General features: G+C 37.9%; 1 pseudogene; it reads right to left on the bottom strand.

Annotated features, from left to right (window-relative positions):
• Positions 1-2,302: 2,302 nt before the first annotated feature.
• LOC122655831 overlaps positions 2,303-13,990 on the bottom strand; it is a 32,722-nt pseudogene continuing 21,034 nt past the window's right edge.

Genomic DNA, 13,990 nt, shown 5'->3' on the forward strand with positions numbered 1-13,990 from the left:
TATATTTTAAAAGAGATTTATAAAAAAATTTATGGATTATGTGGAATTGTATTTGTTTTGTAACATTTTCCCTTATTGAAATTGATATGGATCCTTTAGAAATGTATATATGTTTTCGACCTTCTAGCTTTTAGAATTTGTGTTCAAAAATCTTTCAAATATGATTTTGTGATGTACTGATGAATTGTTAAATTATGGTTTGTGATTAGCTACTTGCGGAGCTAGTTCGCTCACCCTATTAGTAATAAATTTTCAGATTAATTGATTGATTGATTGATTAGAGCTGCTGCGAGTGGTTAGACCTTCAGATTGAACCATTTTGAAGATTTCTATTAGGAATGATATTTTGGGGATGGGCGTAAAAGAAGTTGGAAATTTTTTTTAAGGCATGATTTGCCCTCCATGGATATTTTGGTCATTTTATTTGAACGATTTGCAAACGTGTCAAAGAAAATGGGCAACTCCCCAAATCCACGGATACAAGGTTCCTCAATTGCGAAAGATACTCATCATCGTCAGAGAAGCATCCGGATGATAAAATGAGGTATCTATAGTTTATTGTCGACGTGATTGACTGGGTTTGTCTACGATTTAAGATTTTTATATTCTCGGATATTTCCAATACTGCTACTCGTTCTTACAATCTCTCCATCCCCCTCCCCTCAACAAAAAACTAAAAAGAACCTTTAATTGATTAAAGGGATCTACACGCTAGCATTGAGCACTGGAATCTTGTACACAAGTACTTAATTGATCGTTGTATGGTGTGGAAGGCATCTAAGCCGTTCATTACCGCTACCCTGCATCACCCGCAATCCATGCACCCTTGCAGCCCATGACTGTGAGCCTCTTGCTGCCACCATAGTCTATTGAGGCACCACCGGCTCATCCCTCCTCTGCCACTGCAACCTAGCACTACCCAATCCCAATCATGGTTCAAGGAATCAGTATCGGCCAATTCGTATTGGTATCTATAGCGACCGATACAATACCTATCCAATGGTACTGACCAAGGGTAAAAATATAAATAAAACTGATTTTTATTGAAATTAACGGGTAAAATTGTTATATTTTGACTGATCCGGATCAGTATCGTATCAATATCGATCGAGACCAACACCGATATCGATTACTAAAACCCTAATCCCTATGCACAATAAAAAATTTAGTACATCTGAAAAGAAGGATCCATATTTTTTTTTCCAAGTAAAAACCATATTACTTGAAAATTATCCACACATGATATTTACTCGGAATCAAACACAACTTAAGGAAACAAGGAGCGTATATGATAACACTTCTATTTCTCGGCCATGTCTCTATTCTAGAAATAGCTTTTTGTATTTCTATTTATGGACCTAATTTCTGGCTAAAAAAATATATTTAGCAATATATAATAATTTCTATTTCTAAGCCAGAAAAGAAACAAAAACTCATCTGTTATACACAGTAAATTTTGTTTCTAGAACTATAAATTTTACAAAATGCCGTTGAGTACCCAAAATTTTGGTGATGGGGTGATGTTTGTGGCTATGGCTGTGGTGGTGTTGGTAATGGTGGTGGTGGAGGCAGTGCTGGCTGGACGAGTAGTGGTGATAGTGGTTGAAGTTGCATTAGAGCCTTAAAAGTAGTGTTTTATTTTGGAAATGAAATTACTATTCTGCCCATCTCCATGTGTTCATTAAAGACCAACTCCCTATTTATTTCTCGTTTTTATTTTATTTATCTCTCCTTTTAATTCCTGAAACACAGTTCCAAATTGAAACTTCTTTTTTTGTGTTTCTCAACAATTTTTATTGTCTGATTCATTCCCAAGAACCAACAAAATGATCGGATGGAAACAAACGAGTTTCTATACTTTTTTCTGTTCCCAAGGGGGGGGGAAAAAAAAAAAAAGATAAATAGAGATAGAGAGTGTTATCACTACAAGACGCTCAATATAAGAGCAAATCTCATCATGTAGTCAACAATTTGTTCCTCTAAAAAACATGGGGTACGGGAATTTGACAGTTTCAGTACATTCCAAGTCCCCATTGCCTTAGTGGAGACCCTAAAAGAAATTAAGGCAAATGCCTTGAGTTTGTCATCTTTCATGAAAAGAATAATTAGCTACAAAACAAAACAAAAAATTGGCAGAGAATGGTTAAAAAGTTGTACAAGATTTTAATCAACACACTACACAAGCAGCTCTACCAACTAACCATGTACCCATCACCTACCTAGTGCTTACACTCAGATGGACAAACCAAAAAATAAAATTATTAAAATAAATTTTAAAAAAAAAACCCAAAAAAGGCCAACCTAAGAGATTCCCGATTGAAAAATAGGGCACGGCCACTGTTACTCCTACAATGGCAAGGAAAAAGGCTGTCCATCCCCATGCCATCTAACTGGTATATCTTTAATCTGCAGAACATAAAACAGGGAAGATCAATTTTCCACATCTTCAGACTAACATTAAGCTGGAACAGGCACCCTAGATGCCACATTCTTAGCTGTAGCATTAACAGCCAGACCGCCATTGCGGTTCACACGCCCACTGGTCAGCCCTCTGGTTTCCGCCCTCAACTCCACGATTCGATGGTCCTCCCCTGCTACCACTGCCACTCCTGTTTCCAAAATCGCTCCTATTATTAAAATCATTTCGACCATAACCCCTGCCATTGCCATAGTTTCCACGCCCTCTTGCACCATCATTCCTGAAGCCACTCCCTCTACCTGGTGGAAATCGACCTCTGTTGTTCACTGCGAAAAGGGAATTAACAAATTTCTCAAGTTAAGGAAAGAAGGTAAAAGACCAGTGTTGTACCAAAGGCTTGAGATGCCTAGCAGAGTAGCTCCCTGAAAGTGTCAATAAGGCATATAACCTCAATAACAAGCCTTGTTTGGTCAAGTATAATGGAAGATTCCCCAAAGAGGGTCTCTTCTTCTCATTAGTTTAAGGACAAAGTTATGACTTGCAGATGCATCATTCTGCACCAAAAACATGGTGGAAAGCACCTCTCTCTCTCATTTTTTTCTTCTATTCCTTTGTAAGGATGTCTCTTCCTTTGAGGTCAAACTTGAACTTGAAGATAATACCACCAGTAAAGCATGTGTTTCAACATGCAGGCAACTTTTTTATTTTGTTTGGGGGGGGGGGGGGGTGTTAAAAAGATTCATTTTTGAGAAGCAAAATGCTCAATCAAATTGAACAAGGATGCATCAGTCTTCAATTGCAACTGAAAAAATGAAAAGATGGATAACAAGAAAAAAGATTTTTCCACACTTGCCTCGGGAACTAGAAGGTCGCTTTTCCTCAACCACGGCTTGGCGACCACCAATAGTAATAGGTGAAGCCTGAAAGAAAGAAACATAAATATCAGATGTATAAAAATACTGAAAATATCTCCCTGAAATTGACAGGAAAAATTCTAGTTTTTTTCTTTTGTGGGGGCGGGGATGTGACATCAAAACTTTAGAAGCATTTGAAATTAACAAAATCAAAGTTCCTCCTGCACTGCAGAATCAATACAACTGAATGAAACATTAAACATTTTGGGGTAAATTACACCTGGGGTACCTCAGGTTTGATATATATTATGTTTAGAGTGCCTCTTGTTTCATAAATGTTATGTTTGAGGTACCTTCTCTTTTTGTAATTCCAATTTTACCCATATCCCCCACATCATCAGCAACACCACCACTAACTCTGCTGCCCATTTTCATTGAGAGAATGGTGACAACAAAGCAACGAGCAGTGGTCACAGCAACGGCTGGGTGTAACTCAACCCAATCCAGCTAGAACCCTCTCCTGTTAGTGCCTAAGATCCATCCTCCACTTAATGCATAGTCGACCTCAAACCAGTGAAACCAGCAGGAGATCAATTGCAGTAGGATCAATACAATGAACAGAACAAATTAAAACTGCAACTCTTTCTTTTTTTCTTTTATTGCTACTTTTCTGTTACATACGAAGAACATAAAAAGGATAAGAAGTAGAAAAAGAAAGGGATATAGAGGAATCGGCTCTCACAGCCAGGCTCCTAATTGCCCTAGGATTTTGGCTCTCTCAGCCAGGCCTCCCAGTCCTTCATGTCACAGCTATTGGACAAGAGAATCTTTTGCTTCAAAGCAATTTTTTTTTCATTCAACTATTCAAATCATCTCCTTGGCTTCTAAAAGCCTTAAATATAAATAGGCAGCAATAACTTGCTCCTCAAGTTACAAAAGTTAGAAACTTAAATTGACAATGTTCTAAAATTAGAGACTAAGCAATAGAAACTTCTAAAAAAAAGGCAAGCCTACTTTCTAAATCTGAAATTAGAAACTACTAGACTATTGCAATGAAATATTCTTTTTAATTTTGAAAATAGAAACTAATCAAATTAGAAGAGAAAGAATCTCAAAAAATCCTCCTATAAGCCAGCTGTCAAGGTGGGCCCGCAACACTATTCACGTGAACAGTAACTCGTAGTACTGTTCACATGAACCTTCTCCTGAATTTTAATTTTGCTATTTTCTTCTTCGTGCTTCGATCTACATCACCAGTTCACCACTTTATCCATGAAAGAGTGGATACAACCAACAAAAGGTTTTGCATGGCCACTTGTATGGATTAGCTACATTTTCAATACAAATAGGTTATGGGAACCCTTTGAAAATGAAGAAAGTAAATGATGTTTTAACTCAGAGACGCAGAGTGGAGTGGAAATAACCAACACAAGGGTTTGCTGGCTGCAAAAACAAACAAAAAAATGTCGGACAGAAACAGCCATCCCTCTCACACACAAATATCCAAACAGGAATCTCTCTTAAAAAAAGAAAGGGAGAAGGGGAAAATAGAGGGACTGAGGGAGTGTATTTGTGTTAGCCTGTGAAATGACGAACGGCTGGAGAACCCATTGTAGACTAGGACTAGGATGTTAGAAAACCCTATGTAACAAGAAGTTGCAGTATATATTGATCAGATTGTCGCAAAATTGGATTTGGAACTCTACCAAATAGACGTTAAAACTGCTTTCTCAATAGAGAACTAGACGATGAGATCTTTATGGCTCAACCAATGGATTTTGAGGTCAAGGGACAAGAGCGCAAAGTCTGCCGTCTCAAACGTTCCATCTATGGCCTTAAGCAATGGTCAAGGCAGTACTACATTAGATTTGTCATTACCTCTATTGGTTTTGAAATGATAGAAGAGGACCACTGCGTGTATGTAAAACGATCCAAGGAAGGTTTCCTGATCCTATCCTTGTATGTTGATGACATCCTATTGGCTGGGAATGACATTGAAATGATTGTTACCACTAAAGAGTGGTTGACTTCTACTCACCGACTTTGTGTTGGGCGTGAAGATTGTGAGGGATCGCACTGAGATACTCCTTGGTTTGTCTCAAGAGATTTACATAAAGAAGATCTTAAGAGCAATTCTATATTAACAACTTGAAACCCATACACACTCCAATGGACAAGGCATGCACTTTGAGCCTAGACCAATGCCCTAAAACTGATGACGAAAGAAACCAAATCTCCAAAGTACCCTATGCAACTGCAATAGGCAGCTTGATGTACTCGTTCAAACATATGCTTCGCAGTTGGCATGGTTAGCCGTTATCAAAGTAATCCAAGACTAGTTCATTGGCAAGTTGTTCAAAGGATCCTTCGACACCTACGAGGGAGCACAAATCTCATGCTCAACTACAGTGATTCAAATTTGAGACTGAGGCTATACTGATGCTGATTGAGCTAGTAATAGAGATGAGCACAAATCCACCTCAGGGTATGCATTTGTCCTAGGAGCCAAGGGTGTTACTTGGAGCAACAAGAAATAGACCTACATCGCTCTATACACAATGGAATCAAAGTAGGTTATTGTAGGGACTTAGTGTTTCAGCTCATTCAAACAACGTGCTTATACATTGTGACAACATAGCTGCGTTGGTTTTTGCGAAAGACCCCAACTTTCATGGAAAGGCCAAACATATTGACATACAATATCATTGCATTTGGGATATGGTTGCGCAATATGAAGTGGTCCTGAAGCATATCTCCACTAGCAATTTGTTGGTTGATCCTTTTACGAAGCCCATCGCCAGAGATGCTTTTCTTGGTCATTTATTTGTATGTCTCTTTCCATATATATATGAGATATATTTTCGAGCGATATTGTGTGTATACATTTGTATATAATTGTAAAGATGTCACCAGGCATTGAATAAGGTTTAAAATCTCATTTCGTGACCGAAATTTCGTCGAAACATGGTATTTTTTCTGAGTTTTGCTTGGCCCTTTATGGGTGTAAAACGCCAAAATGACCGAGATTTCCGAAATTTCCTAAACTAGAAGACCGAAATTTTTTAAAATATTGCACTTTTTCAATTCGATGTTGCATTTCATTTCGACTCGACCGAAATAATTGAACCAAATTTCGATTGAAACGAAACGAGATTTTGAACCGAAATGAACCTGTGAGAACTAAGATGAGACCTTATTTGGTCGGTTCTATGTAGCCTATGTAAAGTCGAATGTCAGTAGGATCGAAACTACGACTTAGTTGTGTTGTGTAGGATAATTAAAAGAATTGAAATCATACACTACATCATTTTGTTGTGTATGCTTGTATGTCCTCACCCCTCATTGGGCTTAGTGGAGCTTACCCCTCATGTACACACTCCTTTAGTTTTGATTCCAGGTATTGTGGTGGTAATAAGTGTGGATTTCTATCCTGTGTTGATGCTGTCGAACCAGACCGATATAACCCAGGGTTTGTGGATCGTGACCCAGGTCGTACTGGTGAAAACTGTGCCTATGACATGCAGTGGTCTGGAAATGTGTGGTTTCTATCCTTCTTGTAATTTCAAGATTTCGAGGTTGTATAAATATATATTTATATACATACATTAGTTTGGACCCGGTACTTAACCAAGAATAAATGATAAAGATATTATTAATTTATCAAGTTAGATACGTTTTATACTGAATTTATTACTATTACTTCTGTTGCTCTGATTGTAATATTTTACTATTACTTTCGCTGCTCTTTTGGGAGCAAGGGTGTAACAGAAACCACGAAGGTGACTATTCTAGAAACTCAGGTTAGGCGCTTGTCCCAACAACTACACTTAGATCCTTATGGCGTTTATTTTGTGAGTAACATGCCCATTCCAATGGCAGTCACGTCATAGCATACATATCATACTGTATTTGCTAGTACTAACTAATAGTTAAAGTAACCGCATGGATCCATGCTTCATTACTGTGCGAACCACATGGATTATATTTAGTTGATCTTACAATACCCTTATTACCTGAGACCATGTCATGAAGAGGACACCCAATGATGCTACTTTGATACTCCTTAGGATAATGGATGATGCGGTCTAGCGGGATACAATTGGGAAAGTTGTTGGGGTTAACTGAATTAACATGTGGTGATTAGGAAAAACCATTCGATTTTACGCCTTTGTTTTGTGACTCATTGCACGAGCGACTTGTCGGAATTGCGATCAACATAGTCATGAGTACAATACATGAAAGGAGAGAGCATTGCTCACCACGAGGGGTCGAGGGTGTTGAATCTAGTATAGATGGATCGTTAGGGGTATTTCGAGATTATTTTCAGTGATGTGCTTTGTTGGTTAGATGGAAGCTTGATATAGTACTCCTACCTTGTCCTATCTCGTTAGCTCACATGCGGCACACGCCCCATTTCCTGTATGAAGAGTTACACGATTGAGAGAAACATAGATGCATAGTTGAGTTAGCACGCCCTGTGTGGGTAAGTGGGAGATGTTAATAGGAAAGACCCGGTTCGAGGCGCCCACCCAGGGCAGCCGCATGCTACCCGCGAGAAGGAAAGAGAGAGAGAGGGGGGGTTGGTCACTTAAAGTGACAGACACCTCTCTTTCCCACTTTGATTATGACTCTTAAAGGGGAGGCCTTAGGTGTGGTTATATAAACACCTCCTAAAATCCTAAGGCCCTGATAACTTGAGTCTCAAGGCTACGTTTGGTAACGTTCCGAACGCCGTTCTTTGAGAACAAAAAAACATGAAAAAGTGTTTAGGTTGTTTGTTCTTTTTTTGGTCTTTCAGAACGAAATGGAGGGAATCTTCATTAAAAGAACGTTCTTTACAAACCGTCTCAGACACGGTCTGTAAAGAACAAGAACAACTAAACGAAGACGTAAAACAAGAAAACTCGTGATTTCTTGGCAGTTTGAAGACAGCCTGTGGAACTATGGAAGAGAAGGAGACCTGCAACACTTGAATCCCTTCAAGGTGCGCCATTTTCTCTCATCTATCTCATCTCTCTCTCGCTATCTCTTTCTCTGTCTCTCTCTGTCTCTCTCTCTCTCTCTCGCTCTTGCAGTCAATCATCTGTCTCTCTCACAGTCTCTGCAAATCATCTGTCCCTCCCTCCCTCCCTCCCTCCCTCTGCAACTCATTTGTCTCACTCTCCCTCGCTCTCTCTCGCAGTCTCTGCAAATCATCTGTCTCGCGCTCCCTCTCTCTCTCTCTCTGAGTCAATCATCTATCTTGCTCTCCCTTGCAGTCTCTGCAAATCATCTGTCCCTCTCTCTCTCTCTCTCTCTCTGTGTTTGTGAAGTTCGTTTTACGGTTTTGGAAAGCCCATATCTGACAAATCTATACTGTTACACACGGTTTTGTCTCAGGAATTGGATTACCATCACTATACTTTGAAGGAATCAGCCGAACAGGTATGGATTTTTGGGATTTGTTGAGCAGAATTGATTTTTAGGTATGAATTTTAGGGATTTTACTGTATTCTCTCTCTGTTTTAGATATGGATTTTAGGGATTATGTATGATGTGTGTTATGTTTAATAATGGATTATGTTTTAAAGGTATACTCGGTGTTGCTGTTAGGACATAGGTGATTGCCACTATTAAATTAGAAGATAATGTGAAAATTTGACAAATAAAGCACCCACAATAAGCTAAGAATATGAAGGAAATGGTTTTGAGAAACATCTTTTTCAATCATTCAGACCCTCTCTTTGCACCACCTCCTGCAGCTGCAAAAGCCGACCGTCTGAAGCATTTTTTCCTCTATGGAATGACATAGAGGCTTCAGGACTAATCAAGCAATTACCACCCAATTTTTTATGGAAAAAAAATTAGATTCACTTTAGCACCATTCAATAGTATCCTAGAAGTTGGTTTCCACTAGAATTTCTTTACCATTTAGGCTTATATCAGTTTTTTTTACCTGTTCAAACATCCTTGGCAGGTCTGGACATATCAAGGAAGACCTAAAGACAATATTTTCTTAATTACTGTAATTATCCATTTTGGGTTGGTTGACCCCTGATCCTTGATTGAATTTAAACAGATTCATGAGAAGAATGGATCTAGCACTGAATCTTGGTGAAACTGAATTTTGGTGGAAAACCTTTTTGTCAGGTTTTAATCACAACTGAAGTGGGTTTCTATGCTCATACTTCTCATTATTACTTGGAGGAAGAAATATCCCACTGATGATGAAAGTTTAACCTAATTAAGATTAAGATATTAATGATCTAATTAGGGTATTATGAATAATAAAAAATGCCATACCACCAACCACTAACCACTACACAAAACAAAATGCCATGTAAATATTATCATCTTCTATAAATCTATTAATATTGTTGGAGGATCTTAACAAACAGTGCATACTTCAAGTTTTAGTGGTTGCTTTATAGTGGGTTTCTCCATTTCAGCAAAAAAGTGATAGAAAGTGGCAGAAGTACTAGAGTCTGAATAGCATGGAATTGTGATGTAAATACCAAATTACCATAATTATGACTTTTGGAATTTAAGGAACAATGGAAGTCAGTGAAATTAATTGGTATATATATACACATGGTGTGCTCATCTCATTTATGAAGAGATGCAGGTATTGGTGTGCCTAAGCATATAGGCTGTTATAGAACTTGCAATGAGGATATGATCCAGGCTTTTGTGTATTTTGGGTTTAATGGAGCAATAGATTAGATAAACTTTGAGGTTTATGGATTGGAATCTTTCTTTTTTGTGTTTGAGAAGAATGGATGGTCCATATCAGCAACTTCACCCTCCACGTGGCTGAGATACTAGAGATCTTCTAGTGAAGATTTGTAGGGTGACTACCTAGTCCCCAATGATATAAAAGAACCTAAATTGTAGGGTGACTACCAAGTCCCCAATGATATAAAAGAACCTAAAAACCAGCAGTTGAACCAGAAAGCAACTGATGCTGGAAATTTTTTTGATCGACGTCCTAAAACTGCAGTCTTGCATTATTTATAATTCAGCTGAAAATTAATGCATGACTTTGTATGATGTGTGTAAATGTTTTTTATGGATTCTGTTTCTTAGGATAGGATTTTATTAGGGATTTTGTATGATGTGTGTCAATTTTGTGGGTTAAAGTGTACATATCCAATCAAATCTCCCAATTCAACCTGCAAAAATATGATGTTTCAACTAACTTCCTAACCAATCTCTTTGGCTAGTCTATGATGGCACATAGTAGTTATACTTCTTTTTCTCTTGAAGGAAGGCAATGGAAAGAAGAAGACATAATAGAATCTTGGGGAGATGAACATAAATTTACATTCTCATTACCATTAGGGAGAGAGAAGATTTTAGAAAAATGGGAGAGAGAATGGGAAAATCCACGGATTAGAGAAGGGGGATATTAGGTGGAGGAAAGGGGGAAAAAAAAAAAGATATGGGAGAGGTTAAGCACGTAGAAGGGAGTTAGGGATTAGAAGTGGGAAGGTGAGGTGGCATAAGAGAAAAGAGGAAAGAAATTAGAGGAGGGAATAGGAAAGAAGAGAGAAATGTGAGAGAGAGAAGAGATTTGAGATAGATGAGAGAGGTACTGTGGAAAGATGAGAGGGACTGCTCTCTCGTTTTTCTCCTCTTACATGGTTTTCTCTACCTCCCCAAAAGGAAAATAAAATAATATTCCCAATTAGAAACAAGCACCAAAAACATGGTTGAATCCTTACCCCAAATACAACTCTTCCCTTTTGTGTCAAAATAAAAAGATATAAAATCCTAAAACTTAGAATCCTAATCTAATTTAGAAGATTACAAATAATCTAATCTTGAGCCAATCTTCCAACTAGTCTCCCCATATTTAAGGAGTTTCCAAAAACGTTGAAACCTATCCTTCTTTCTAGCAAAATTGTTGGAGAGATATAAATCTTGAAAGAAAATAGGAAAGTCCACCTTTGAGTAGAAAACGTTGGAGCTTGGTTGATCTCCTTTCCATCTCAACCCTTGATTCTGCTTCTAGACGATCCAAGAGCTTCTTAATTATTTGGACACTCAAGCCTTCTTGCAAAATTCGCAAAATGTGGCTTGCTCTGTGAGTGACGGTTTGGCCTACTCTAGGCCATAGTTGTCACGGCATCACGGCGATCCAAGTCGGTGGAGGGGTGTCACGTCGATATATCGACATGTCGCCTGCCATGGCAACGCCATGGCGAGCATGTTTTATTTTTTATTTTCTCTATTTTTAATGTTTTAATAGATGTATACTCAAGCCATGTTTTATTTTTTCTCTATTGTTTCTCAAGTTTTAAGAAGAAAATTCAGAAATCGAAGAGGGAAAGAAGAAATCGAAAGAAATTGAAAAGGGAAAGAAGACAAGAAGAAGAAATCGAAGAGGGAAAGAAGAAATCGAAGAGGGAAGAAGAAATCGTAAGACAGGAAGAAGAAATCGAAGAGGGAAAGAGAGACAGGAAGAAGAAATCAAAGAGGGACGCCATGGCGTAGGTCGCCATGCAACCCTCTCCAGTGCCAGGACGCCATGGCGACGCCATGACAACTATGCTCTGGGCCTTCTTGGCTCATGGTCCAGCCCATGTAGGTGATCAAATCGTGACTTGGGCTGACTTTGGACTGCTTGCACTTCATCTCTGCACGGGCTTTATTCCAACTCTTTAGCATAGTTTGGGATTTTTTTTCAAGAATGGACCTAAAACCTGAAAACATAGAAAAACACCTCGAGCAGCTCCATTCCAAATATAAAAAATGCAAGAATTATATGTCTAAATTCACACATAAATATGCTCATCAGATTCCCCCATGCTTGAACTTTGCTAGTCCTCGAGCAAACAAAAGAGAAAATTAAATTAAAGAAAACAAAGAAAAACCTAACTCACTTTCGTAAGAATCACGATTAACAAGCCTTTAAACCCCTAGGTTACCCCTAGTGGACGAGTTGTGTCTCGTGAGTGCAAGGTTCGAGAACTCGCGAGATCTCGCCGAGTTTCTTGGTTTTGGGCAAAACCGAGTCGAGTTCCTAGTCGGTACTCAAAAGTGCACTTTCTTGATCGGTGATATCTCGAAGGTGAAAATCAAGTTTTTTTTAGTACAAAAAAAACAATATCTCGCCGAGATCTCGAGATCTCGGCGATATCTCAGTTGGGCCCAAAGATGCTATTTACTTGTATTCAGCCCAATTTTCACCCAAAAACCCATTTCCAACATAAGAGAGAGCAGGAACAGAAGTTCTTAGGCTCTAAACCAAGGGGAAAAACACCTCTCCTTCAAATTTCTTCTTCTTTCTTTCGATTGTTGGATGGAATGCACTGTTTGGAGTTAGATTGAAGTACCAAAGTGAAAATTCAAGTGCCAATTTGGAGCATCATCACCTATTTGCAAGATTTCAAAGGTGTTTTCTATTTCTTCCCCAAATCTATTTTTTGCAAAAAAAATTTTTGTAATCCTAGTTAGATTCATGTGGTTTTAATATATGTTGAACATCGTTGCCCGATCTATCACTTCATGGAGTCGGATTTTTTTTTCAGTTAATAAATTATTTATTATAATTTCTGGAAAAATAAATGATTTATTTGAAAAAAGAAAATGAAAAAAATAGGATGAATAGTGATTGTTTGAAAATGATTTTGATATATGTTAAACTACTTGGGATGCTCTACAGCCCCATGGATTAATTTTTTATTTTCACCCATTAAAAAAATTATTTTATTTTTCAGATTTAATAAATATATTATAAAAATTAAAAAAATATATATAATATTAAGGAAAAATACTTATTGCTTATGGAAAATTATGTACAACATATGTACATAATATTCAACTTCAAATGGTGTCAAATTCATCATTACATTATATTTTTCTTATACTTTAAGGTATAAATAATTTTTAAAAAAATTCAAAATATTATTTTTAATTAACAAATAAATACTAGGGTTAGGGGATAAATAAGAGATAGTTATTTCATAGTTCTAGTAGCTTGACATTACGTTTAAGAGTTATGAATAGCATACTTTAAGTCTTGAATACCTTACTTTAAGTGATCCATGGTTATTAATACATGCTTTTTTATGAATAAGATGTCAAACATAAGACATTTTGTATACAATGTCCGATATAGCATGGCAACATGGAGTTCCCATGTCCCATGGACAAAAAGAAGTCCAAATGCAATTATTGTGGGAAGTTACTATCTGGAGGAGCCACCAGGTTAAAGCAACACTTGTCTGGTACAGGCAAGGATGTTTCATCATGCCCAAATGTTCCTATCCAAGTGAAAGTGGCAATGACACAACATTTGAAAGGAGGAAGATTAAAAAAATCTGAGAGGGAAAGAATACAAGAAGAGTTTAATGAGGCAATACTAGAGAGGGCTGGTGCAGAGGTTTGTGGCGAAGATGATACTGACATTGGGCCTCCACCTGGTGAGTTTCAATCAAAGGCTGAATGGAGAATTTACCAGCAGACTTTGGCTGAGAGTAGACAAAGTTTTCATTTTGATAATATAAGAGCATATGAGCAAGCAAGAGGAGCTGGTGGATCTGGCTCAGCTGCACCAGTGCAAGAAGATGAGAGGAGGAGAAGCACTGGGACAAGAAATATACCACGACCCCAAACCCGACCACGAGTACAAGGTCCAGAACCCATTTTTGAGCAAGATCCCACCACTTTTAGGCAACAAGATGCCTACCAGCCAACCATCCCATAAGTATTTAGTGGTAAACAAGAGAAAGCA

The sequence above is a fragment of the Telopea speciosissima genome, chromosome 3, assembly GCF_018873765.1.
Source record: "Telopea speciosissima isolate NSW1024214 ecotype Mountain lineage chromosome 3, Tspe_v1, whole genome shotgun sequence".
In the NCBI taxonomy this organism is placed as follows: domain Eukaryota; kingdom Viridiplantae; phylum Streptophyta; class Magnoliopsida; order Proteales; family Proteaceae; genus Telopea; species Telopea speciosissima.